Source organism: Staurois parvus, unplaced genomic scaffold (genome assembly GCF_062004578.1).
Source record: "Staurois parvus isolate SC_StPar_1 unplaced genomic scaffold, SC_StPar_1.0 ptg002404l, whole genome shotgun sequence".
NCBI classification, from domain to species: Eukaryota; Metazoa; Chordata; class Amphibia; order Anura; family Ranidae; genus Staurois; species Staurois parvus.
Genome location: NW_028320200.1, coordinates 300,738 through 325,750, shown reverse-complemented (window position 1 = coordinate 325,750; position 25,013 = coordinate 300,738). Strand labels below are relative to the sequence as shown.

General features: G+C 51.6%; 12 non-coding genes across 12 annotated transcripts; 6 read left to right on the top strand and 6 right to left on the bottom strand.

Annotated features, from left to right (window-relative positions):
• The first annotated feature begins 40 nt into the window (after positions 1 to 40).
• On the top strand, positions 41 to 114 carry TRNAN-GUU (transfer RNA asparagine (anticodon GUU)). The gene has a single exon. It is a non-coding gene; the product is annotated as a tRNA-Asn (tRNA).
• An 8,108-nt stretch (positions 115 to 8,222) lies between these two features.
• On the bottom strand, positions 8,223 to 8,294 carry TRNAG-UCC (transfer RNA glycine (anticodon UCC)). Its single transcript has one exon. It is a non-coding gene; the product is annotated as a tRNA-Gly (tRNA).
• A 719-nt stretch (positions 8,295 to 9,013) lies between these two features.
• On the top strand, positions 9,014 to 9,100 carry TRNAY-GUA (transfer RNA tyrosine (anticodon GUA)). The gene is given in 2 exon segments: positions 9,014 to 9,050; positions 9,065 to 9,100. It is a non-coding gene; the product is annotated as a tRNA-Tyr (tRNA).
• Positions 9,101 to 11,697: 2,597 nt separating this feature from the next.
• TRNAG-UCC (transfer RNA glycine (anticodon UCC)) lies at positions 11,698 to 11,769 on the bottom strand. The gene has a single exon. It is a non-coding gene; the product is annotated as a tRNA-Gly (tRNA).
• Positions 11,770 to 15,172: 3,403 nt separating this feature from the next.
• TRNAG-UCC (transfer RNA glycine (anticodon UCC)) lies at positions 15,173 to 15,244 on the bottom strand. Its single transcript has one exon. It is a non-coding gene; the product is annotated as a tRNA-Gly (tRNA).
• Positions 15,245 to 15,510: 266 nt separating this feature from the next.
• On the bottom strand, positions 15,511 to 15,583 carry TRNAK-CUU (transfer RNA lysine (anticodon CUU)). Its single transcript has one exon. It is a non-coding gene; the product is annotated as a tRNA-Lys (tRNA).
• A 380-nt stretch (positions 15,584 to 15,963) lies between these two features.
• TRNAY-GUA (transfer RNA tyrosine (anticodon GUA)) lies at positions 15,964 to 16,050 on the top strand. Its single transcript is given in 2 exon segments — positions 15,964 to 16,000; positions 16,015 to 16,050. It is a non-coding gene; the product is annotated as a tRNA-Tyr (tRNA).
• A 142-nt stretch (positions 16,051 to 16,192) lies between these two features.
• Positions 16,193 to 16,266, top strand: TRNAN-GUU (transfer RNA asparagine (anticodon GUU)). Its single transcript has one exon. It is a non-coding gene; the product is annotated as a tRNA-Asn (tRNA).
• A 2,381-nt stretch (positions 16,267 to 18,647) lies between these two features.
• On the bottom strand, positions 18,648 to 18,719 carry TRNAG-UCC (transfer RNA glycine (anticodon UCC)). The gene has a single exon. It is a non-coding gene; the product is annotated as a tRNA-Gly (tRNA).
• Positions 18,720 to 19,437: 718 nt separating this feature from the next.
• On the top strand, positions 19,438 to 19,524 carry TRNAY-GUA (transfer RNA tyrosine (anticodon GUA)). Its single transcript is given in 2 exon segments — positions 19,438 to 19,474; positions 19,489 to 19,524. It is a non-coding gene; the product is annotated as a tRNA-Tyr (tRNA).
• A 142-nt stretch (positions 19,525 to 19,666) lies between these two features.
• TRNAN-GUU (transfer RNA asparagine (anticodon GUU)) lies at positions 19,667 to 19,740 on the top strand. The gene has a single exon. It is a non-coding gene; the product is annotated as a tRNA-Asn (tRNA).
• Positions 19,741 to 22,459: 2,719 nt separating this feature from the next.
• Positions 22,460 to 22,532, bottom strand: TRNAK-CUU (transfer RNA lysine (anticodon CUU)). Its single transcript has one exon. It is a non-coding gene; the product is annotated as a tRNA-Lys (tRNA).
• Positions 22,533 to 25,013: the final 2,481 nt, after the last annotated feature.

Genomic DNA, 25,013 nt, shown 5'->3' with positions numbered 1-25,013 from the left:
CATTTCTCCTTCGGGCCAGTTCAAGCACGCTCCGTGTGTGGTCTCTGTGGCGCAATCGGTTAGCGCGTTCGGCTGTTAACCGAAAGGTTGGTGGTTCGAGCCCACCCAGGGACGCTTACCTTAGCCGGGACCGCTGCCAAGTCTGACACCCACCTAGGAAGACAAAGCGTGTCCTTTGGCTCGCCTCACACGGCTGCCAATTGATCCTTCACTGACCACATTCCTTGAAAACGGACTAGTAATATGTCGCATTCAATTGGTCTACTTCTGGAATGTTGAAGATCTTTCGTAGTTTAGTCAAGCCACCTCTTCGCAGGAACAAACCCCAGCGTTTCTATTCACACCTGAAGAGGCCTTAGACCAATTACCATGGAATGTGTCCATGTTGATTGTCCAGGAACAGGAGGGGAGGTGTGAGAATTGTGGAGGCGCCCTTTTTCAAGTTACATCATCCCCTTGTTGGGTGTCAGGAAGCCTGCATAGCTAATAGTGCCTAGATTGACCTGGCTAAAGGCGTCAATTGATGTCAAATGGCCTGGAGAGAGGTGTTAATAATGTGGAAGACAGATAGTGTGGATGGACAAGCTCGTGTCCCAGTGTATTGCTGGCCTTGAAGTACACAGGGATGCGATGTTTCTTAAAGATCCTTCTGACTTTTTCCGACACTCCAGTTCCATACGGGATGACTATATTTCTCCAAGTGTTCTGCTTCTCCCCAGTTTGTTTTCCTGAGCTTGCGGAGGTTTTAACCAAGACCCAGTCTGGGTAGCCACAAGCTTTCAAAGCCCTCCTGAGATGTCACGGTAGCACCCTCCTAGTCATGTGCTAGGATTTGTATAGTTGGCCTCTGCTTACCAGAGAGGCTGTCAGGTCAATTCAGTGTGGTATTCTGCTTAACAGATTGCTGCGATGGATTAGTCGGGTCTGCTGATGATTCTCTGATGTTGTTTGAGTTTGTCAGAGTTCTTCCCGCCTTCGGGAAGCTGTGAGAGCTTTCCAGAACATGGGTGGGGGCTAGGCAAACGAACAGCATGAATATGGATGCAGCCCTGGCCATTTGCAAGGGGGGGCATTCCAGTGGCATGCTGGGAGTGGCATGTATGTTCTGCCAGCACATGGGCTCAGCCTCTTTCCTGGGAGAGGGCCGAACAGCTGGGCTGGAGGCAGGCTGCCTCGCCTGGCGCAGGCTGCTATGCGGCCCCAGGTGGGTGGACCTGAGGGCCTGAAGCCAGTCAGGACGTCAATACCGCTTAACTAAGAGATCAGCTAGATGTCCTCAGTGTGAAAAGTTCTAATTTTGGAGTATCCCACTACAATTCCCTGTCCCCAGCTCTACAGGAAAACTCCAAAAACAAACATCCCCAAGTCCGGTGATTGAAGACAAGGAGCGTTTGCGCGTGTGTGCATGTGGCTGAAGAAATACAGTGTGCCTGGCTGCGGGGCGAAGTAAAGGGAAACCGGGGCAAACATGCCAGCGTCCCTGGCAAGGGTGCCGTTACATCTGTGTTCTTTTGTCTTTAGACTCTTTTTGTTGCTACCATGTCAGCCGGATATTGCAGAGTCCTAAGAAGCCCCAGCTTGTGTTCCAGTGGGTGGTGTGAGTCAAAGGGCAGATAACGGTCTGTGTGGGTAGGTTTCCCGGAGACCTCCCTGCCCAAGTCAGCCCCTTCCTTGCCTTGCAAGACGCCGTCCAAAAGGGGTCATTTGCTATTCAGTGCCTCTGTGAGGGACCGCCGAGCGGCACCACTAGCACTCCACTGGTCAGGCGTGCCCAGAGCGCGGAGTCTAAGCCCCAGGGTACTTGTTCACCAGGGCCCCTGATGGTGGGGATGGACTTGTAGTACCCCGAGACTAGGTCGCCTCTACTGAGCACACCTGTCAGTGGTAGTGGTGTTCGCCAGGGGCTCCAACCAGGGAGAGCCAGATGTGAGGAGGTCGGGTGACCCCGATGGGATGGATGGATGGATGGCTGAGCAAGTGCGTAGTCAGACAGGCCGAGTCGGTATTGTAGAGGACGGTAAGGTACAAGGGAGCAGGCAGAGAATCATCGGGTCACACGCCAGGTCAGCAGCAGGAGGTCAGATCTAATAAGGGGCATCCAGGGAGAGAGTTCAGGCAAGCAAGGGTCTGGGCAGGAGAAATCAGCAAGGTCAAAGGCAATCTGGGTCAATAACTTACTAGGCACAGGTACAGGAACACAGGAAGCAGGTAAGACCAGAAGGCAACGAAATGACAGCTCAGGGACCTTTAAATATCCCGCCCTGCGCTGCCATTGGTGCCCAGCGGGCGGCCGCGGCTTCTACTGCGCATGCGCGAACTCGAACGCCGCGGCCGGCCCGGACCTAGTGCCCGTGCGCTGGGTGGAGCAGTGCGCCTGCGCCGAGCCCATCGCGGCGGGGATCGAGGAGATCCCTGACATTGCCCCCCCCCTACGGGCAACCTCCGGATTCCCACCCGATCTCTCCACCACGGGTGATCACGAAGAAACCCCCGGACAAGCCTAGGTGCATGGACATTATGGGCTGGCTCCCACGAATTGTCCTCAGGGCCGTAGCCCTTCCACTTGATGAGAAATTGGGTCTGGCCCCCCCTTCGTCGGCACTTCAGGATTGCCTCCACCTCGAATTCTTCTTCCTCTTCAACCGTTACGGCCTCCGGGGGCCTGGATTCCCGTTCTGGGAAGGCATCAGGGACTACTGGTTTCAACAGGGACACGTGGAAGACAGGGTGGATCTTGAGTGTCTCAGGGAGAACAAGTTCATAGGCCACCTCATTGACCATCCGTTTGATGCAAAAAGGGCCTATAAATTTAGGTCCCAACTTCTTTGACGGGCAGAGCAACCTCAAGTTCGACGTAGCCAGCCAAACCTTCTCTCCGGGCTGCAACACCAGATCCCCTCTTCGCTTCCTATTAAAAGCCCTCTTGTAGTCCTCTTGGGCTTGACGGATGGCTTCCTGTAGTTTCCTATTGTTGGAGGTGAAGAAGGTCAGTGCATCCTGTGTCGCTGGAATCGGGCATTCCGGGACCAAGTCCGGGAGGAAGACAGGATGAAACCCATAGTTGGCGAAGAACGGGGACTGTCCAGTTGCTGAATGGCAAGCGTTGTTGTACGCGAATTCTGCCAAAGGGAGGAGTGGCACCCAGTCGTCCTGAGAGAATGATGTGTAGCATTGAAGGTATTGCTCCAGGGTCTGATTGGTCCTTTCGGTCTGGCCATAGGTCTGAGGGTGAAAAGCCGAGGAAAGGGACAGCTTGATATCCAGGGCTTTGCACAATGCCCTCCAAAACCGCGAGGTAAACTGCACCCCACGGTCCGAGACGATGTCTTCGGGAACCCCATGCAGTCTAACGATCTCTCGAATGAAGACTTGCGCCGTCTCGGCTGCTGATGGGGTTTTCCGTAAAGGGATGAAATGGGCCATCTTGGACAAGCGGTCCACGACCACGAGAATTGCTGTGTGGTTCAGTGAAGGTGGAAGCTCGACTATGAAGTCCATGGAGATTTTCTGCCAGGGTCGTTCAGGGATGGGCAATGGACGTAGCAGGCCCCACGCCTTATTCCTTGAAGGCTTGTTCCGCTGGCAGATGGCACAGGAGCCCACGTAGTTCTTACAATCCTTGGCCATGTCCGGCCACCAGAAGGAACGTCGGAGAAGTTCCAGGGTCTTGACCGGCCCAAAATGTCCTGCCAGTGGATGGTCATGGCAATGTCCCAAGACTAAGGTTCGGGCATCCTCTGGCACCACAATCCGGTCCTCCCTCCATAGGAGTCCCTCCTTGTTCTGGAGGGGGGCCCCATCGGAGGTGGACATTGCTGTGGACGCTCTCAGGATCTCGGAGTGAAGGTTTGTCTGAAGGGCCAAGAAATTTCCTGCAGGAAGAATAGTGTCGGGCACTGGAATCTCCTTGTACATGCGTGACAACGCGTCAGGCTTCGTGTTTTTCGAGCCGGGCCTGTATGTGATGTGGAACTGGAACCTCGAGAAAAACAATGCCCATCTTGCTTGTCGTGGGCGTAGACGTTTGGCCGTCCTCAGATATTCCAGGTTCTTGTGGTCCGTGAATATCAGGATGGGGTGGGAGGCACCTTCCAGCAGGTACCTCCATTCTTCTAAAGCGGTTTTGATAGCCAGTAGTTCGCGATCCCCAATGTCGTAGTTCCTCTCCGCAGGGGTAAGTTTCCGTGAAAAGAATGCTACTGGGTGGAGTAATTCCTTGGCGCCCTTCCGCTGGGAAAGGATGGAGCCAACCGCGTTTTCAGATGCATCTACTTCTAAGATGTAGGGCAGGGAGGCGTCGGGATGGCCCAGAATGGGTGCCGAGGTAAATAACCTTTTTAGTGCTTCAAAAGCTTCCTGTGCCTCGGGCGTCCATCTGAATCGCGTCCCAAGCTTGGTTAACTGAGTGATGGGGGAGACCAGACCCGAGAAGTTCTTGATGAACTTCCGGTAAAAATTTGCGAACCCAATAAAACGTTGGACACTTTTCCTGTCCGTGGGTTCAGGCCAATCTAGGATCGCTGAGACCTTCTGAGGGTCCATTGCGACCCCCGTGGTGGAGATGATCAGACCCAGAAATGTAACGCTAGCCTGTTCAAAGCAGCATTTCTCTGCTTTAGCGTACAACCCGTGCTGCCGCAACCGCCCCAACACCTTTGATACATGTACCCTGTGCTCCCCCAGGGAGGATGAAAAAATTAAAATGTCGTCTAAGTAGACGATGACAAAGATGTCCAGGAAGTCCCTAAAGATGTCGTTCACAAAGTGTTGGAAGGTGGCTGGCGCATTGCACAACCCGAAAGGCATGACCAGGTACTCAAAATGGCCGAAACGGGTGCGGAAGGCCGTCTTCCACTCATCCCCCTCCCTTATGCGAACCAAATTGTAGGCTCCCCTTAAGTCCAACTTGGTAAACACTACTGCAGTTTTTAGGCTCTGGAATAATTCAGGTACCAGTGGTAATGGGTAACGATTTTTAATGGTGACCCTATTCAGCTCCCGATAGTCAATGCATGGCCTCAAAGTCTTGTCCTTCTTTTCTACAAAGAAGATCCCTGCACCTGCTGGGGAAGTGGAGGGACGGATAAATCCCTTTCGGAGGCTATCCTCAATATAGTCCTTCAGGGCCCCTAATTCTAGCTCAGAAAGGGGAAAAATTCGCCCGAACGGAATTTCCGAACCGGGCAACAGATCAATAGGACAGTCATATGGGCGGTGGGGGGGTAGAGCATCTGCTCCCCGTTCACTGAACACATCAAGAAACTCATGGTAGGCTGCAGGGATCACTTGTTTTAGGCTGTCATCCCCTTCAGAGCACAGGAGGACCTGGGGGACCTCCGGGCCCGAAGTTCGACACAGTTCCCGACAATATGGGGAAGGGAACGAGACAACCCCAGTCTCCCAGTCAATTTGGGGGTTATGGGCCCGCAACCAAGGGAGCCCCAGAATGACTGGGAAAAGGGGTGATGCAATAGCATCCAGGCGGAGGAGTTCCCGGTGCTGACCGGCAATGGAAGTCACAATGGAAGGGGTCTCCTGGTTAACCACCCCTGACTTTATCCGGGAACCATCAGCCAAAAAGATGTGAAACCCCTTCTCCTTTGGGCGGAGGGGAATACCCTGCTGGTGAGCAAAATTGATATCCACAAAACAGCTGCATGCCCCCGAATCAACTATGGCCGTCACCTCCACGGTCCTTTCTGAAAGCTGAAAGGAGAGGGGAACAACTAAGTACTGGGACGGGTTCATATTGCCAACAGATAAAGAAGATGAGGTGAACTTACTCAGTTTCTGCGGGCAGGAACGCACCATGTGACCAGCTTCGCTGCAGTACAGGCACAGATTCTGGGAGCGTCTGCGCTGGCGTTCCTCAGGCGATAGTTTAGGCCGAGCCAGGCCTAGCTGCATGGGTTCGGGAGCATCTTCAAACGGCAGGTTCTGGGTGCTTGGCCTAGTATGTTGACTGGATCCCTGAAATGACCCCCAGGGATTTCCGCGACCCTGACCAGACCTCTCCAATCTGCGCTCCCGTAGTCTACGGTCAATTTTGATGGTGAGTGCAATCAGGTCCTCTAATGTCTCGGGCACCTCCACCCGGGCGAGCTCGTCTTTCAGAGCCTCTGATAGGCCCATACGAAACTGGTGCAAAAGTGCGAACTCGTTCCAACGAGTGTCACCCATCCAGCGCCTAAAGTCAGAGGCGTATTCCTCAGCCGCCCGCCGACCTTGTCGGAGTGCGTATAATGTGGCCTCGGCCGAGGCTGCCCGTTGTGGGTCATCATATAAGATGGCCATAGCGTTAAAGAAGCTGTCGACCGTAACCAGGTGAGGGTCATTGTTTCCCCTTAGTCGGTGGGCCCAGTCTTGGGGTTCACCCTGCAACAGGGAGACAACAAACCCCACTTTCACTGATTCCGTCAAAAAGGTCCGTGGCTGCAGTTCAAAATAGAGCAGACAGGAGTCACGGAATGACCGAAAGCGTGTGCGATCCCCATGGAAGCGCTCGGGTAAGGGTACTCGGGGTTCCGCCATAGGGAGTGATGTGGGAGGCCCAGGAGCCGGCTCATGGACTGCTGCGACCGGTGGTGCAGGAGCCGGGGCCTGTGAAACAGGAACCGATATGGTGCAGGCCTGAAACCGATTCTCGATCTGCAGACATCTGTCCTGTAATGTGTTTACAGCTTGCGTCAGGGTAGCCAGGTGCCTGCAAACCTCGTCCAACGGGGAGAGTCCTCCTCGAGGCTCAGTCATGGCCTTCTGGTACTGTGAGGGACCGCCGAGCGGCACCACTAGCACTCCACTGGTCAGGCGTGCCCAGAGCGCGGAGTCTAAGCCCCAGGGTACTTGTTCACCAGGGCCCCTGATGGTGGGGATGGACTTGTAGTACCCCGAGACCAGGTCGCCTCTACTGAGCACACCTGTCAGTGGTAGTGGTGTTCGCCAGGGGCTCCAACCAGGGAGAGCCAGATGTGAGGAGGTCGGGTGACCCCGATGGGATGGATGGATGGCTGAGCAAGTGCGTAGTCAGACAGGCCGAGTCGGTATTGTAGAGGACGGTAAGGTACAAGGGAGCAGGCAGAGAATCGTCGGGTCACACGCCAGGTCAGCAGCAGGAGGTCAGATCTAATAAGGGGCATCCAGGGAGAGAGGTCAGGCAAGCAAGGGTCTGGGCAGGAGAAATCAGCAAGGTCAAAGGCAATCTGGGTCAATAACTTACTAGGCACAGGTACAGGAACACAGGAAGCAGGTAAGACCAGAAGGCAACGAAATGACAGCTCAGGGACCTTTAAATATCCCGCCCTGCGCTGCCATTGGTGCCCAGCGGGCGGCTGCGGCTTCTACTGCGCATGCGCGAACTCGAACGCCGCGGCCGGCCCGGACCTAGTGCCCGTGCGCTGGGTGGAGCAGTGCGCCTGCGCCGAGCCCATCGCGGCGGGGATCGAGGAGATCCCTGACAGCCTCTTCCCGTGTACACTTGATGTATTGGTCCACTGACTTGATGCGTTCACTAAAAGCTTGTGTTTCTGATGCTCTAATCTTGACCCAAGTATAATCCACATGCCTTAACAAACGACTTGGTCTTTTCCCCGTGGAACAATTCAAGTCTCTCTTGTCCAGCTGCTCCATGCACAGGTTAGCTACAATGGGAAACACAAGTGATCCCATGGCAGCGGCGTGTTTCTGTCTGTAAAAGTCATTGGGGTACTTGAAATGGGCTTGCTTGAGTCAAAGGGCCAGCAATGAATGCACTTGGTCAAGCTTTAGTTCTTTTTGGCTGTCAAGAGTCTTCCCTCATTGCAGAGGTTTCCCACAATGTCAATAGCCTGCGCAAAGTGTATCCAAGTGAAAAGGCCTATGACATCATGGGACATGCTTGTTTCTTCTGGCTCCGACTTCAGTCTCCATTCCTTGTTGAGAAATTCTTTAGCATTCTTCAAAATGCTGCCAGTTATCTTGCCAGTTGAGGGTGTTGGAATGGTAGCCAGCTACTTAGCAATGCTGTGTGTGTGCCAGAGTTGATTGTTTGTGAATGAGTGTTTGAAATGGCTGAACCTTGTCCCTGGATAATGCTGTACTCCTTGAGCGAGTTAAAGCATGAGGCCGGAGCCTGTTGGGATGCGGCGGAATCTTTGCACTGTTGTCACTAAGGCAAGACAACTTAGGAGCTTTCTTGAAGGAGCTTTGGCCCTGTGGTGTTTTGTCAAGGGCGCAAAGAAGAAGACTGCGTTGGCCGGGAATCGAACCCGGGTCAACTGCTTGGAAGGCAGCTATGCTCACCACTATACCACCAACGCAAGGCTGTGCAGCAAGTATGCTGCTGGCTGTGTAGAACTAAGGCCACCCATGACATTGACTCCACAGACCCCCTGCTGCGCAAGGTCCATTTGCTGCCGGTACCAAGTCACCTCTAGGAGGATGAGCTAGAAATATTTCCCCATTGGTGGAGAGAAAGGAAGCCAAGCCACTAGATATGGTAAAGGTGTGATTGTGCAGTGCGCTTGAAGGAACTGGAGATACTGACACCTTTTGCAAAGGCCTTTGACTCGGCCAAAAAAAGGCACGTCCAACGTGGGGCTCGAACCCACGACCCTGAGATTAAGAGTCTCATGCTCTACTGACTGAGCTAGCCGGGCTACCGCACGCTGCTGCTTTGAGGCCTCTTACAGCTAGCAGGCTATGACCACTCTTTCCTAGCTTTCACCACAATTCCTTTGGCTAAACTCAATGTGCTTCCAAGTACTATTCTGCTCACTTGCTGTCAGGGCACAGGGTACATCACTATTTTTGACGGGACTTTGGAGGATCCCAACAAAATGCGCTGGCTCTTTACTAACCCTTTTCTCTCTGTGCAATACGTCAAGCCGTAGCCTCCCACGTAACGTCTGCCTAGGCATCTGCCCTTATCGGCCGAGGCGGCATCAAGCAAGACCTCAACCTAGAAGGTCAAATGCAAAGTGTTCAGCACTGGCTTTGCATTTGCAGGGGTCACGTGTTACCCCACCCATCCGACTTCCCTTCGATAGCTCAGCTGGTAGAGCGGAGGACTGTAGTAGATAAAGTAGCAATCCTTAGGTCGCTGGTTCAATTCCGGCTCGAAGGAAGGGCTTTTTAGCCCGCGTCACTTCCTTTTAGAAAGAAGGCAATCCCTCAGCTCTACAAATGTGCAATTGGGAAGCTTTTTAGGCACCTTGAGTTGATCTTTCATTTCTCCTTCGGGCCAGTTCAAGCACGCTCCGTGTGTGGTATCTGTGGCGCAATCGGTTAGCACGTTCGGCTGTTAACCGAAAGGTTGGTGGTTCGAACCCACCCAGGGACACTCACCTTTTCTCATTACCTTAGCCGGGACCGCTGCCAAGTCTGACACCCACCTAGGAAGACAAAGCGTGTCCTTTGGCTCGCCTCACACGGCTGCCAATTGATCCTTCACTGACCACATTCCTTGAAAACGGACTAGTAATATGTCGCATTCAATTGGTCTACTTCTGGAATGTTGAAGATCTTTCGTAGTTTAGTCAAGCCACCTCTTCGCAGGAACAAACCCCAGCGTTTCTATTCACACCTGAAGAGGCCTTAGACCAATTACCATGGAATGTGTCCATGTTGATTGTCCAGGAACAGGAGGGGAGGTGTGAGAATTGTGGAGGCGCCCTTTTTCAAGTTACATCATCCCCTTGTTGGGTGTCAGGAAGCCTGCATAGCTAATAGTGCCTAGATTGACCTGGCTAAAGGCGTCAATTGATGTCAAATGGCCTGGAGAGAGGTGTTAATAATGTGGAAGACAGATAGTGTGGATGGACAAGCTCGTGTCCCAGTGTATTGCTGGCCTTGAAGTACACAGGGATGCGATGTTTCTTAAAGATCCTTCTGACTTTTTCCGACACTCCAGTTCCATACGGGATGACTATATTTCTCCAAGTGTTCTGCTTCTCCCCAGTTTGTTTTCCTGAGCTTGCGGAGGTTTTAACCAAGACCCAGTCTGGGTAGCCACAAGCTTTCAAAGCCCTCCTGAGATGTCACGGTAGCACCCTCCTAGTCATGTGCTAGGATTTGTATAGTTGGCCTCTGCTTACCAGAGAGGCTGTCAGGTCAATTCAGTGTGGTATTCTGCTTAACAGATTGCTGCGATGGATTAGTCGGGTCTGCTGATGATTCTCTGATGTTGTTTGAGTTTGTCAGAGTTCTTCCCGCCTTCGGGAAGCTGTGAGAGCTTTCCAGAACATGGGTGGGGGCTAGGCAAACGAACAGCATGAATATGGATGCAGCCCTGGCCATTTGCAAGGGGGGGCATTCCAGTGGCATGCTGGGAGTGGCATGTATGTTCTGCCAGCACATGGGCTCAGCCTCTTTCCTGGGAGAGGGCCGAACAGCTGGGCTGGAGGCAGGCTGCCTCGCCTGGCGCAGGCTGCTATGCGGCCCCAGGTGGGTGGACCTGAGGGCCTGAAGCCAGTCAGGACGTCAATACCGCTTAACTAAGAGATCAGCTAGATGTCCTCAGTGTGAAAAGTTCTAATTTTGGAGTATCCCACTACAATTCCCTGTCCCCAGCTCTACAGGAAAACTCCAAAAACAAACATCCCCAAGTCCGGTGATTGAAGACAAGGAGCGTTTGCGCGTGTGTGCATGTGGCTGAAGAAATACAGTGTGCCTGGCTGCGGGGCGAAGTAAAGGGAAACCGGGGCAAACATGCCAGCGTCCCTGGCAAGGGTGCCGTTACATCTGTGTTCTTTTGTCTTTAGACTCTTTTTGTTGCTACCATGTCAGCCGGATATTGCAGAGTCCTAAGAAGCCCCAGCTTGTGTTCCAGTGGGTGGTGTGAGTCAAAGGGCAGATAACGGTCTGTGTGGGTAGGTTTCCCGGAGACCTCCCTGCCCAAGTCAGCCCCTTCCTTGCCTTGCAAGACGCCGTCCAAAAGGGGTCATTTGCTATTCAGTGCCTCTTCCCGTGTACACTTGATGTATTGGTCCACTGACTTGATGCGTTCACTAAAAGCTTGTGTTTCTGATGCTCTAATCTTGACCCAAGTATAATCCACATGCCTTAACAAACGACTTGGTCTTTTCCCCGTGGAACAATTCAAGTCTCTCTTGTCCAGCTGCTCCATGCACAGGTTAGCTACAATGGGAAATACAAGTGATCCCATGGCAGCGGCGTGTTTCTGTCTGTAAAAGTCATTGGGGTACTTGAAATGGGCTTGCTTGAGTCAAAGGGCCAGCAATGAATGCACTTGGTCAAGCTTTAGTTCTTTTTGGCTGTCAAGAGTCTTCCCTCATTGCAGAGGTTTCCCACAATGTCAATAGCCTGCGCAAAGTGTATCCAAGTGAAAAGGCCTATGACATCATGGGACATGCTTGTTTCTTCTGGCTCCGACTTCAGTCTCCATTCCTTGTTGAGAAATTCTTTAGCATTCTTCAAAATGCTGCCAGTTATCTTGCCAGTTGAGGGTGTTGGAATGGTAGCCAGCTACTTAGCAATGCTGTGTGTGTGCCAGAGTTGATTGTTTGTGAATGAGTGTTTGAAATGGCTGAACCTTGTCCCTGGATAATGCTGTACTCCTTGAGCGAGTTAAAGCATGAGGCCGGAGCCTGTTGGGATGCGGCGGAATCTTTGCACTGTTGTCACTAAGGCAAGACAACTTAGGAGCTTTCTTGAAGGAGCTTTGGCCCTGTGGTGTTTTGTCAAGGGCGCAAAGAAGAAGACTGCGTTGGCCGGGAATCGAACCCGGGTCAACTGCTTGGAAGGCAGCTATGCTCACCACTATACCACCAACGCAAGGCTGTGCAGCAAGCATGCTGCTGGCTGTGTAGAACTAAGGCCACCCATGACATTGACTCCACAGACCCCCTGCTGCGCAAGGTCCATTTGCTGCCGGTACCAAGTCACCTCTAGGAGGATGAGCTAGAAATATTTCCCCATTGGTGGAGAGAAAGGAAGCCAAGCCACTAGATATGGTAAAGGTGTGATTGTGCAGTGCGCTTGAAGGAACTGGAGATACTGACACCTTTTGCAAAGGCCTTTGACTCGGCCAAAAAAAGGCACGCCCAATGTGGGGCTCGAACCCACGACCCTGAGATTAAGAGTCTCATGCTCTACCGACTGAGCTAGCCGGGCTACCGCACTCTGCTGCTTTGAGGCCTCTTACAGCTAGCAGGCTATGACCACTCTTTCCTAGCTTTCGTCACAAATCCTTTGGCTAAACTCAATGTTCTTCCAAGTACCATTCTGCTCACTTGCTGTCAGGGCACAGGGTACATCACCATTTTTGACGGGACTTTGGAGGATCCCAACAAAATGCGCTGGCTCTTTACTAACCCTTTTCTCTCTGTGCAATACGTCAAGCCGTAGCCTCCCACGTAACGTCTGCCTAGGCATCTGCCCTTATCGGCCGAGGCGGCATCAAGCAAGACCTCAACCTAGAAGGTCAAATGCAAAGTGTTCAGCACTGGCTTTGCATTTGCAGGGGTCACGTGTTACCCCACCCATCCGACTTCCCTTCGATAGCTCAGCTGGTAGAGTGGAGGACTGTAGTAGATAAAGTAGCAATCCTTAGGTCGCTGGTTAAATTCCGGCTCGAAGGAAGGGCTTTTTAGCCCGCGTCACTTCCTTTTAGAAAGAAGGCAATCCCTCAGCTCTATAAATGTGCAATTGGGAAGCTTTTTAGGCACCTTGAGTTGATCTTTCATTTCTCCTTCGGGCCAGTTCAAGCACGCTCCGTGTGTGGTCTCTGTGGCGCAATCGGTTAGCGCGTTCGGCTGCTAACCAAAAGGTTGGTGGTTCGAACCCACCCAGGGACGCTCACCTTTTCTCACTACCTTAGCCGGGACCGCTGCCAAGTCTGACACCCACCTAGGAAGACAAAGCGTGTCCTTTGGCTCGCCTCACACGGCTGCCAATTGATCCTTCACTGACCACATTCCTTGAAAACGGACTAGTAATATGTCGCATTCAATTGGTCTACTTCTGGAATGTTGAAGATCTTTCGTAGTTTAGTCAAGCCACCTCTTCGCAGGAACAAACCCCAGCGTTTCTATTCACACCTGAAGAGGCCTTAGACCAATTACCATGGAATGTGTCCATGTTGATTGTCCAGGAACAGGAGGGGAGGTGTGAGAATTGTGGAGGCGCCCTTTTTCAAGTTACATCATCCCCTTGTTGGGTGTCAGGAAGCCTGCATAGCTAATAGTGCCTAGATTGACCTGGCTAAAGGCGTCAATTGATGTCAAATGGCCTGGAGAGAGGTGTTAATAATGTGGAAGACAGATAGTGTGGATGGACAAGCTCGTGTCCCAGTGTATTGCTGGCCTTGAAGTACACAGGGATGCGATGTTTCTTAAAGATCCTTCTGACTTTTTCCGACACTCCAGTTCCATACGGGATGACTATATTTCTCCAAGTGTTCTGCTTCTCCCCAGTTTGTTTTCCTGAGCTTGCGGAGGTTTTAACCAAGACCCAGTCTGGGTAGCCACAAGCTTTCAAAGCCCTCCTGAGATGTCACGGTAGCACCCTCCTAGTCATGTGCTAGGATTTGTATAGTTGGCCTCTGCTTACCAGAGAGGCTGTCAGGTCAATTCAGTGTGGTATTCTGCTTAACAGATTGCTGCGATGGATTAGTCGGGTCTGCTGATGATTCTCTGATGTTGTTTGAGTTTGTCAGAGTTCTTCCCGCCTTCGGGAAGCTGTGAGAGCTTTCCAGAACATGGGTGGGGGCTAGGCAAACGAACAGCATGAATATGGATGCAGCCCTGGCCATTTGCAAGGGGGGGCATTCCAGTGGCATGCTGGGAGTGGCATGTATGTTCTGCCAGCACATGGGCTCAGCCTCTTTCCTGGGAGAGGGCCGAACAGCTGGGCTGGAGGCAGGCTGCCTCGCCTGGCGCAGGCTGCTATGCGGCCCCAGGTGGGTGGACCTGAGGGCCTGAAGCCAGTCAGGACGTCAATACCGCTTAACTAAGAGATCAGCTAGATGTCCTCAGTGTGAAAAGTTCTAATTTTGGAGTATCCCACTACAATTCCCTGTCCCCAGCTCTACAGGAAAACTCCAAAAACAAACATCCCCAAGTCCGGTGATTGAAGACAAGGAGCGTTTGCGCGTGTGTGCATGTGGCTGAAGAAATACAGTGTGCCTGGCTGCGGGGCGAAGTAAAGGGAAACCGGGGCAAACATGCCAGCGTCCCTGGCAAGGGTGCCGTTACATCTGTGTTCTTTTGTCTTTAGACTCTTTTTGTTGCTACCATGTCAGCCGGATATTGCAGAGTCCTAAGAAGCCCCAGCTTGTGTTCCAGTGGGTGGTGTGAGTCAAAGGGCAGATAACGGTCTGTGTGGGTAGGTTTCCCGGAGACCTCCCTGCCCAAGTCAGCCCCTTCCTTGCCTTGCAAGACGCCGTCCAAAAGGGGTCATTTGCTATTCAGTGCCTCTTCCCGTGTACACTTGATGTATTGGTCCACTGACTTGATGCGTTCACTAAAAGCTTGTGTTTCTGATGCTCTAATCTTGACCCAAGTATAATCCACATGCCTTAACAAACGACTTGGTCTTTTCCCCGTGGAACAATTCAAGTCTCTCTTGTCCAGCTGCTCCATGCACAGGTTAGCTACAATGGGAAACACAAGTGATCCCATGGCAGCGGCGTGTTTCTGTCTGTAAAAGTCATTGGGGTACTTGAAATGGGCTTGCTTGAGTCAAAGGGCCAGCAATGAATGCACTTGGTCAAGCTTTAGTTCTTTTTGGCTGTCAAGAGTCTTCCCTCATTGCAGAGGTTTCCCACAATGTCAATAGCCTGCGCAAAGTGTATCCAAGTGAAAAGGCCTATGACATCATGGGACATGCTTGTTTCTTCTGGCTCCGACTTCAGTCTCCATTCCTTGTTGAGAAATTCTTTAGCATTCTTCAAAATGCTGCCAGTTATCTTGCCAGTTGAGGGTGTTGGAATGGTAGCCAGCTACTTAGCAATGCTGTGTGTGTGCCAGAGTTGATTGTTTGTGAATGAGTGTTTGAAATGGCTGAACCTTGTCCCTGGATAATGCTGTACTCCTTGAGCGAGTTAAAGCATGAGGCCGGAGCCTGTTGGGATGCGGCGGAATCTTTGCACTGTTGTCACTAAGGCAAGACAACTTAGGAGCTTTCTTGAAGGAGCTTTGGCCCTGTGGTGTTTTGTCAAGGGCGCAAGGAAGAAGACTGCGTTGGCCGGGAATCGAACCCGGGTCAACTGCTTGGAAGGCAGCTATGCTCACCACTATACCACCAACGCAAGGCTGTGCAGCAAGCATGCTGCTGGCTGTGTAGAACTAAGGCCACCCATGACATTGACTCCACAGACCCCCTGCTGCGCAAGGTCCATTTGCTGCCGGTACCAAGTCACCTCTAGGAGGATGAGCTAGAAATATTTCCCCATTGGTGGAGAGAAAGGAAGCCAAGCCACTAGATATGGTAAAGGTGTGATTGTGCAGTGCGCTTGAAGGAACTGGAGATACTGACACCTTTTGCAAAGGCCTTTGACTCGGCCAAAAAAAGGCACGCCCAACGTGGGGCTCGAACCCACGACCCTGAGATTAAGAGTCTCATGCTCTACCGACTGAGCTAGCCGGGCTACCGCACGCTGCTGCTTTGAGGCCTCTTACAGCTAGCAGGCTCTGACCACTCTTTCCTAGCTTTCGCCACAATTCCTTTGGCTAAACTCAATGTGCTTCCAAGTACTATTCTGCTCACTTGCTGTCAGGGCACAGGGTACATCACCATTTTTGACGGGACTTTGGAGGATCCCAACAAAATGCGCTGGCTCTTTACTAACCCTTTTCTCTCTGTGCAATACGTCAAGCCGTAGCCTCCCACGTAACGTCTGCCTAGGCATCTGCCCTTATCGGCCGAGGCGGCATCAAGCAAGACCTCAACCTAGAAGGTCAAATGCAAAGTGTTCAGCACTGGCTTTGCATTTGCAGGGGTCACGTGTTACCCCACCCATCCGACTTCCCTTCGATAGCTCAGCTGGTAGAGCGGAGGACTGTAGTAGATAAAGTAGCAATCCTTAGGTCGCTGGTTCAATTCCGGCTCGAAGGAAGGGCTTCTTAGCCCGCGTCACTTCCTTTTAGAAAGAAGGCAATCCCTCAGCTCTATAAATGTGCAATTGGGAAGCTTTTTAGGCACCTTGAGTTGATCTTTCATTTCTCCTTCGGGCCAGTTCAAGCACGCTCCGTGTGTGGTCTCTGTGGCGCAATCGGTTAGCGCGTTCGGCTGTTAACCGAAAGGTTGGTGGTTCGAGCCCACCCAGGGACGCTCACCCTTTCTCATTACCTTAGCCGGGACCGCTGCCAAGTCTGACACCCACCTAGGAAGACAAAGCGTGTCCTTTGGCTCGCCTCACACGGCTGCCAATTGATCCTTCACTGACCACATTCCTTGAAAACGGACTAGTAATATGTCGCATTCAATTGGTCTACTTCTGGAATGTTGAAGATCTTTCGTAGTTTAGTCAAGCCACCTCTTCGCAGGAACAAACCCCAGCGTTTCTATTCACACCTGAAGAGGCCTTAGACCAATTACCATGGAATGTGTCCATGTTGATTGTCCAGGAACAGGAGGGGAGGTGTGAGAATTGTGGAGGCGCCCTTTTTCAAGTTACATCATCCCCTTGTTGGGTGTCAGGAAGCCTGCATAGCTAATAGTGCCTAGATTGACCTGGCTAAAGGCGTCAATTGATGTCAAATGGCCTGGAGAGAGGTGTTAATAATGTGGAAGACAGATAGTGTGGATGGACAAGCTCGTGTCCCAGTGTATTGCTGGCCTTGAAGTACACAGGGATGCGATGTTTCTTAAAGATCCTTCTGACTTTTTCCGACACTCCAGTTCCATACGGGATGACTATATTTCTCCAAGTGTTCTGCTTCTCCCCAGTTTGTTTTCCTGAGCTTGCGGAGGTTTTAACCAAGACCCAGTCTGGGTAGCCACAAGCTTTCAAAGCCCTCCTGAGATGTCACGGTAGCACCCTCCTAGTCATGTGCTAGGATTTGTATAGTTGGCCTCTGCTTACCAGAGAGGCTGTCAGGTCAATTCAGTGTGGTATTCTGCTTAACAGATTGCTGCGATGGATTAGTCGGGTCTGCTGATGATTCTCTGATGTTGTTTGAGTTTGTCAGAGTTCTTCCCGCCTTCGGGAAGCTGTGAGAGCTTTCCAGAACATGGGTGGGGGCTAGGCAAACGAACAGCATGAATATGGATGCAGCCCTGGCCATTTGCAAGGGGGGGCATTCCAGTGGCATGCTGGGAGTGGCATGTATGTTCTGCCAGCACATGGGCTCAGCCTCTTTCCTGGGAGAGGGCCGAACAGCTGGGCTGGAGGCAGGCTGCCTCGCCTGGCGCAGGCTGCTATGCGGCCCCAGGTGGGTGGACCTGAGGGCCTGAAGCCAGTCAGGACGTCAATACCGCTTAACTAAGAGATCAGCTAGATGTCCTCAGTGTGAAAAGTTCTAATTTTGGAGTATCCCACTACAATTCCCTGTCCCCAGCTCTACAGGAAAACTCCAAAAACAAACATCCCCAAGTCCGGTGATTGAAGACAAGGAGCGTTTGCGCGTGTGTGCATGTGGCTGAAGAAATACAGTGTGCCTGGCTGCGGGGCGAAGTAAAGGGAAACCGGGGCAAACATGCCAGCGTCCCTGGCAAGGGTGCCGTTACATCTGTGTTCTTTTGTCTTTAGACTCTTTTCGTTGCTACCATGTCAGCCGGATATTGCAGAGTCCTAAGAAGCCCCAGCTTGTGTTCCAGTGGGTGGTGTGAGTCAAAGGGCAGATAACGGTCTGTGTGGGTAGGTTTCCCGGAGACCTCCCTGCCCAAGTCAGCCCCTTCCTTGCCTTGCAAGACGCCGTCCAAAAGGGGTCATTTGCTATTCAGTGCCTCTTCCCGTGTACACTTGATGTATTGGTCCACTGACTTGATGCGTTCACTAAAAGCTTGTGTTTCTGATGCTCTAATCTTGACCCAAGTATAATCCACATGCCTTAACAAACGACTTGGTCTTTTCCCCGTGGAACAATTCAAGTCTCTCTTGTCCAGCTGCTCCATGCACAGGTTAGCTACAATGGGAAACACAAGTGATCCCATGGCAGCGGCGTGTTTCTGTCTGTAAAAGTCATTGGGGTACTTGAAATGGGCTTGCTTGAGTCAAAGGGCCAGCAATGAATGCACTTGGTCAAGCTTTAGTTCTTTTTGGCTGTCAAGAGTCTTCCCTCATTGCAGAGGTTTCCCACAATGTCAATAGCCTGCGCAAAGTGTATCCAAGTGAAAAGGCCTATGACATCATGGGACATGCTTGTTTCTTCTGGCTCCGACTTCAGTCTCCATTCCTTGTTGAGAAATTCTTTAGCATTCTTCAAAATGCTGCCAGTTATCTTGCCAGTTGAGGGTGTTGGAATGGTAGCCAGCTACTTAGCAATGCTGTGTGTGTGCCAGAGTTGATTGTTTGTGAATGAGTGTTTGAAATGGCTGAACCTTGTCCCTGGATAATGCTGTACTCCTTGAGCGAGTTAAAGCATGAGGCCGGAGCCTGTTGGGATGCGGCGGAATCTTTGCACTGTTGTCACTAAGGCAAGACAACTTAGGAGCTTTCTTGAAGGAGCTTTGGCCCTGTGGTGTTTTGTCAAGGGCGCAAAGAAGAAGACTGCGTTGGCCGGGAATCGAACCCGGGTCAACTGCTTGGAAGGCAGCTATGCTCACCACTATACCACCAACGCAAGGCTGTGCAGCAAGCATGCTGCTGGCTGTGTAGATCTAAGGCCACCCATGACACTGACTCCACAGACCCCCTGCTGCGCAAGGTCCATTTGCTGCCGTACCAAGTCACCTCTAGGAGGATGAGCTAGAAATATTTCCCCATTGGTGGAGAGAAAGGAAGCCAAGCCACTAGATATGGTAAAGGTGTGATTGTGCAGTGCGCTTGAAGGAACTGGAGATACTGACACCTTTTGCAAAGGCCTTTGACTCGGCCAAAAAAAGGCACACCCAACGTGGGGCTCGAACCCACGACCCTGAGATTAAGAGTCTCATGCTCTACCGACTGAGCTAGCCGGGCTACCGCACTCTGCTGCTTTGAGGCCTCTTACAGCTAGCAGGCTCTGACCACTCTTTCCTAGCTTTCGCCACAATTCCTTTGGCTAAACTCAATGTGCTTCCAAGTACTATTCTGCTCACTTGCTGTCAGGGCACAGGGTACATCACCATTTTTGACGGGACTTTGGAGGATCCCAACAAAATGCGCTGGCTCTTTACTAACCCTTTTCTCTCTGTGCAATACGTCAAGCCGTAGCCTCCCACGTAACGTCTGCCTAGGCATCTGCCCTTATCGGCCGAGGCGGCATCAAGCAAGACCTCAACCTAGAAGGTCAAATGCAAAGTGTTCAGCACTGGCTTTGCATTTGCAGGGGTCACGTGTTACCCCACCCATCCGACTTCCCTTCGATAGCTCAGCTGGTAGAGCGGAGGACTGTAGTAGATAAAGTAGCAATCCTTAGGTCGCTGGTTCAATTCCGGCTCGAAGGATGGGCTTTTTAGCCCGCGTCACTTCCTTTTAGAAAGAAGGCAATCCCTCAGCTCTGCAAATGTGCAATTGGGAAGCTTTTTAGGCACCTTGAGTTGATCTTTCATTTCTCCTTCGGGCCAGTTCAAGCACATTCCGTGTGTGGTCTCTGTGGCGCAATTGGTTAGCGCGTTCGGCTGTTAACCGAAAGGTTGGTGGTTCGAGCCCACCCAGGGACGCTCACCTTTTCTCACTACCTTAGCCGGGACCGCTGCCAAGTCTGATACCCACCTAGGAAGACAAAGCGTGTCCTTTGGCTCGCCTCACACGGCTGCCAATTGATCCTTCACTGACCACATTCCTTGAAAACGGACTAGTAATATGTCGCATTCAATTGGTCTACTTCTGGAATGTTGAAGATCTTTCGTAGTTTAGTCAAGCCACCTCTTCGCAGGAACAAACCCCAGCGTTTCTATTCACACCTGAAGAGGCCTTAGACCAATTACCATGGAATGTGTCCATGTTGATTGTCCAGGAACAGGAGGGGAGGTGTGAGAATTGTGGAGGCGCCCTTTTTCAAGTTACATCATCCCCTTGTTGGGTGTCAGGAAGCCTGCATAGCTAATAGTGCCTAGATTGACCTGGCTAAAGGCGTCAATTGATGTCAAATGGCCTGGAGAGAGGTGTTAATAATGTGGAAGACAGATAGTGTGGATGGACAAGCTCGTGTCCCAGTGTATTGCTGGCCTTGAAGTACACAGGGATGCGATGTTTCTTAAAGATCCTTCTGACTTTTTCCGACACTCCAGTTCCATACGGGATGACTATATTTCTCCAAGTGTTCTGCTTCTCCCCAGTTTGTTTTCCTGAGCTTGCGGAGGTTTTAACCAAGACCCAGTCTGGGTAGCCACAAGCTTTCAAAGCCCTCCTGAGATGTCACGGTAGCACCCTCCTAGTCATGTGCTAGGATTTGTATAGTTGGCCTCTGCTTACCAGAGAGGCTGTCAGGTCAATTCAGTGTGGTATTCTGCTTAACAGATTGCTGCGATGGATTAGTCGGGTCTGCTGATGATTCTCTGATATTGTTTGAGTTTGTCAGAGTTCTTCCCGCCTTCGGGAAGCTGTGAGAGCTTTCCAGAACATGGGTGGGGGCTAGGCAAACAAACAGCATGAATATGGATGCAGCCCTGGCCATTTGCAAGGGGGGGCATTCCAGTGGCATGCTGGGAGTGGCATGTATGTTCTGCCAGCACATGGGCTCAGCCTCTTTCCTGGGAGAGGGCCGAACAGCTGGGCTGGAGGCAGGCTGCCTCGCCTGGCGCAGGCTGCTATGCGGCCCCAGGTGGGTGGACCTGAGGGCCTGAAGCCAGTCAGGACGTCAATACCGCTTAACTAAGAGATCAGCTAGATGTCCTCAGTGTGAAAAGTTCTAATTTTGGAGTATCCCACTACAATTCCCTGTTCCCAGCTCTACAGGAAAACTCCAAAAACAAACATCCCCAAGTCCGGTGATTGAAGACAAGGAGCGTTTGCGCGTGTGTGCATGTGGCTGAAGAAATACAGTGTGCCTGGCTGCGGGGCGAAGTAAAGGGAAACCGGGGCAATCATGCCAGCGTCCCTGGCAAGGGTGCCGTTACATCTGTGTTCTTTTGTCTTTAGACTCTTTTTGTTGCTACCATGTCAGCCGGATATTGCAGAGTCCTAAGAAGCCCCAGCTTGTGTTCCAGTGGGTGGTGTGAGTCAAAGGGCAGATAACGGTCTGTGTGGGTAGGTTTCCCGGAGACCTCCCTGCCCAAGTCAGCCCCTTCCTTGCCTTGCAAGACGCCGTCCAAAAGGAGTCATTTGCTATTCAGTGCCTCTTCCCGTGTACACTTGATGTATTGGTCCACTGACTTGATGCGTTCACTAAAAGCTTGTGTTTCTGATGCTCTAATCTTGACCCAAGTATAATCCACATGCCTTAACAAAGGACTTGGTCTTTTCCCCGTGGAACAATTCAAGTCTCTCTTGTCCAGCTGCTCCATGCACAGGTTAGCTACAATGGGAAACACAAGTGATCCCATGGCAGCGGCGTGTTTCTGTCTGTAAAAGTCATTGGGGTACTTGAAATGGGCTTGCTTGAGTCAAAGGGCCAGCAATGAATGCACTTGGTCAAGCTTTAGTTCTTTTTGGCTGTCAAGAGTCTTCCCTCATTGCAGAGGTTTCCCACAATGTCAATAGCCTGCGCAAAGTGTATCCAAGTGAAAAGGCCTATGACATCATGGGACATGCTTGTTTCTTCTGGCTCCGACTTCAGTCTCCATTCCTTGTTGAGAAATTCTTTAGCATTCTTCAAAATGCTGCCAGTTATCTTGCCAGTTGAGGGTGTTGGAATGGTAGCCAGCTACTTAGCAATGCTGTGTGTGTGCCAGAGTTGATTGTTTGTGAATGAGTGTTTAAAATGGCTGAACCTTGTCCCTGGATAATGCTGTACTCCTTGAGCGAGTTAAAGCATGAGGCCGGAGCCTGTTGGGATGCGGCGGAATCTTTGCACTGTTGTCACTAAGGCAAGACAACTTAGGAGCTTTCTTGAAGGAGCTTTGGCCCTGTGGTGTTTTGTCAAGGGCGCAAAGAAGAAGACTGCGTTGGCCAGGAATCGAACCCGGGTCAACTGCTTGGAAGGCAGCTATGCTCACCACTATACCACCAACGCAAGGCTGTGCAGCAAGCATGCTGCTGGCTGTGTAGAACTAAGGCCACCCATGACATTGACTCCACAGACCCCCTGCTGCGCAAGGTCCATTTGCTGCCGGTACCAAGTCACCTCTAGGAGGATGAGCTAGAAATATTTCCCCATTGGTGGAGAGAAAGGAAGCCAAGCCACTAGATATGGTAAAGGTGTGATTGTGCAGTGCGCTTGAAGGAACTGGAGATACTGACACCTTTTGCAAAGGCCTTTGACTCGGCCAAAAAAAGGCACGCCCAACGTGGGGCTCGAACCCACGACCCTGAGATTAAGAGTCTCATGCTCTACCGACTGAGCTAGCCGGGCTACCGCACTCTGCTGCTTTGAGGCCTCTTACAGCTAGCAGGCTCTGACCACTCTTTCCTAGCTTTCGCCACAATTCCTTTGGCTAAACTCAATGTGCTTCCAAGTACTATTCTGCTCACTTGCTGTCAGGGCACAGGGTACATCACCATTTTTGACGGGACTTTGGAGGATCCCAACAAAATGCGCTGGCTCTTTACTAACCCTTTTCTCTCTGTGCAATACGTCAAGCCGTAGCCTCCCACGTAACGTCTGCCTAGGCATCTGCCCTTATCGGCCGAGGCGGCATCAAGCAAGACCTCAACCTAGAAGGTCAAATGCAAAGTGTTCAGCACTGGCTTTGCATTTGCAGGGGTCAAGTGTTACCCCACCCATCCGACTTCCCTTCGATAGCTCAGCTGGTAGAGCGGAGGACTGTAGTAGATAAAGTAGCAGTCCTTAGGTCGCTGGTTCAATTCCGGCTCGAAGGAAGGGCTTTTTAGCCCGCGTCACTTCCTTTTAGAAAGAAGGCAATCCCTCAGCTCTACAAATGTGCAATTGGGAAGCTTTTTAGGCACCTTGAGTTGATCTTTCATTTCTCCTTCGGGCCAGTTCAAGCACGCTCCGTGTGTGGTCTCTGTGGCGCAATCGTTTAGCGCGTTCGGCTGTTAACCGAAAGGTTGGGTGGTTCGAGCCCACCCAGGGACGCTCACCTTTTCTCATTACCTTAGCCGGGACCGCTGCCAAGTCTGACACCCACCTAGGAAGACAAAGCGTGTCCTTTGGCTCGCCTCACACGGCTGCCAATTGATCCTTCACTGACCACATTCCTTGAAAACGGACTAGTAATATGTCGCATTCAATTGGTCTACTTCTGGAATGTTGAAGATCTTTCGTAGTTTAGTCAAGCCACCTCTTCGCAGGAACAAACCCCAGCGTTTCTATTCACACCTGAAGAGGCCTTAGACCAATTACCATGGAATGTGTCCATGTTGATTGTCCGGGAACAGGAGGGGAGGTGTGAGAATTGTGGAGGCGCCCTTTTTCAAGTTACATCATCCCCTTGTTGGGTGTCAGGAAGCCTGCATAGCTAATAGTGCCTAGATTGACCTGGCTAAAGGCGTCAATTGATGTCAAATGGCCTGGAGAGAGGTGTTAATAATGTGGAAGACAGATAGTGTGGATGGACAAGCTCGTGTCCCAGTGTATTGCTGGCCTTGAAGTACACAGGGATGCGATGTTTCTTAAAGATCCTTCTGACTTTTTCCGACACTCCAGTTCCATACGGGATGACTATATTTCTCCAAGTGTTCTGCTTCTCCCCAGTTTGTTTTCCTGAGCTTGCGGAGGTTTTAACCAAGACCCAGTCTGGGTAGCCACAAGCTTTCAAAGCCCTCCTGAGATGTCACGGTAGCACCCTCCTAGTCATGTGCTAGGATTTGTATAGTTGGCCTCTGCTTACCAGAGAGGCTGTCAGGTCAATTCAGTGTGGTATTCTGCTTAACAGATTGCTGCGATGGATTAGTCGGGTCTGCTGATGATTCTCTGATATTGTTTGAGTTTGTCAGAGTTCTTCCCGCCTTCGGGAAGCTGTGAGAGCTTTCCAGAACATGGGTGGGGGCTAGGCAAACAAACAGCATGAATATGGATGCAGCCCTGGCCATTTGCAAGGGGGGGCATTCCAGTGGCATGCTGGGAGTGGCATGTATGTTCTGCCAGCACATGGGCTCAGCCTCTTTCCTGGGAGAGGGCCGAACAGCTGGGCTGGAGGCAGGCTGCCTCGCCTGGCGCAGGCTGCTATGCGGCCCCAGGTGGGTGGACCTGAGGGCCTGAAGCCAGTCAGGACGTCAATACCGCTTAACTAAGAGATCAGCTAGATGTCCTCAGTGTGAAAAGTTCTAATTTTGGAGTATCCCACTACAATTCCCTGTTCCCAGCTCTACAGGAAAACTCCAAAAACAAACATCCCCAAGTCCGGTGATTGAAGACAAGGAGCGTTTGCGCGTGTGTGCATGTGGCTGAAGAAATACAGTGTGCCTGGCTGCGGGGCGAAGTAAAGGGAAACCGGGGCAATCATGCCAGCGTCCCTGGCAAGGGTGCCGTTACATCTGTGTTCTTTTGTCTTTAGACTCTTTTTGTTGCTACCATGTCAGCCGGATATTGCAGAGTCCTAAGAAGCCCCAGCTTGTGTTCCAGTGGGTGGTGTGAGTCAAAGGGCAGATAACGGTCTGTGTGGGTAGGTTTCCCGGAGACCTCCCTGCCCAAGTCAGCCCCTTCCTTGCCTTGCAAGACGCCGTCCAAAAGGAGTCATTTGCTATTCAGTGCCTCTTCCCGTGTACACTTGATGTATTGGTCCACTGACTTGATGCGTTCACTAAAAGCTTGTGTTTCTGATGCTCTAATCTTGACCCAAGTATAATCCACATGCCTTAACAAACGACTTGGTCTTTTCCCCGTGGAACAATTCAAGTCTCTCTTGTCCAGCTGCTCCATGCACAGGTTAGC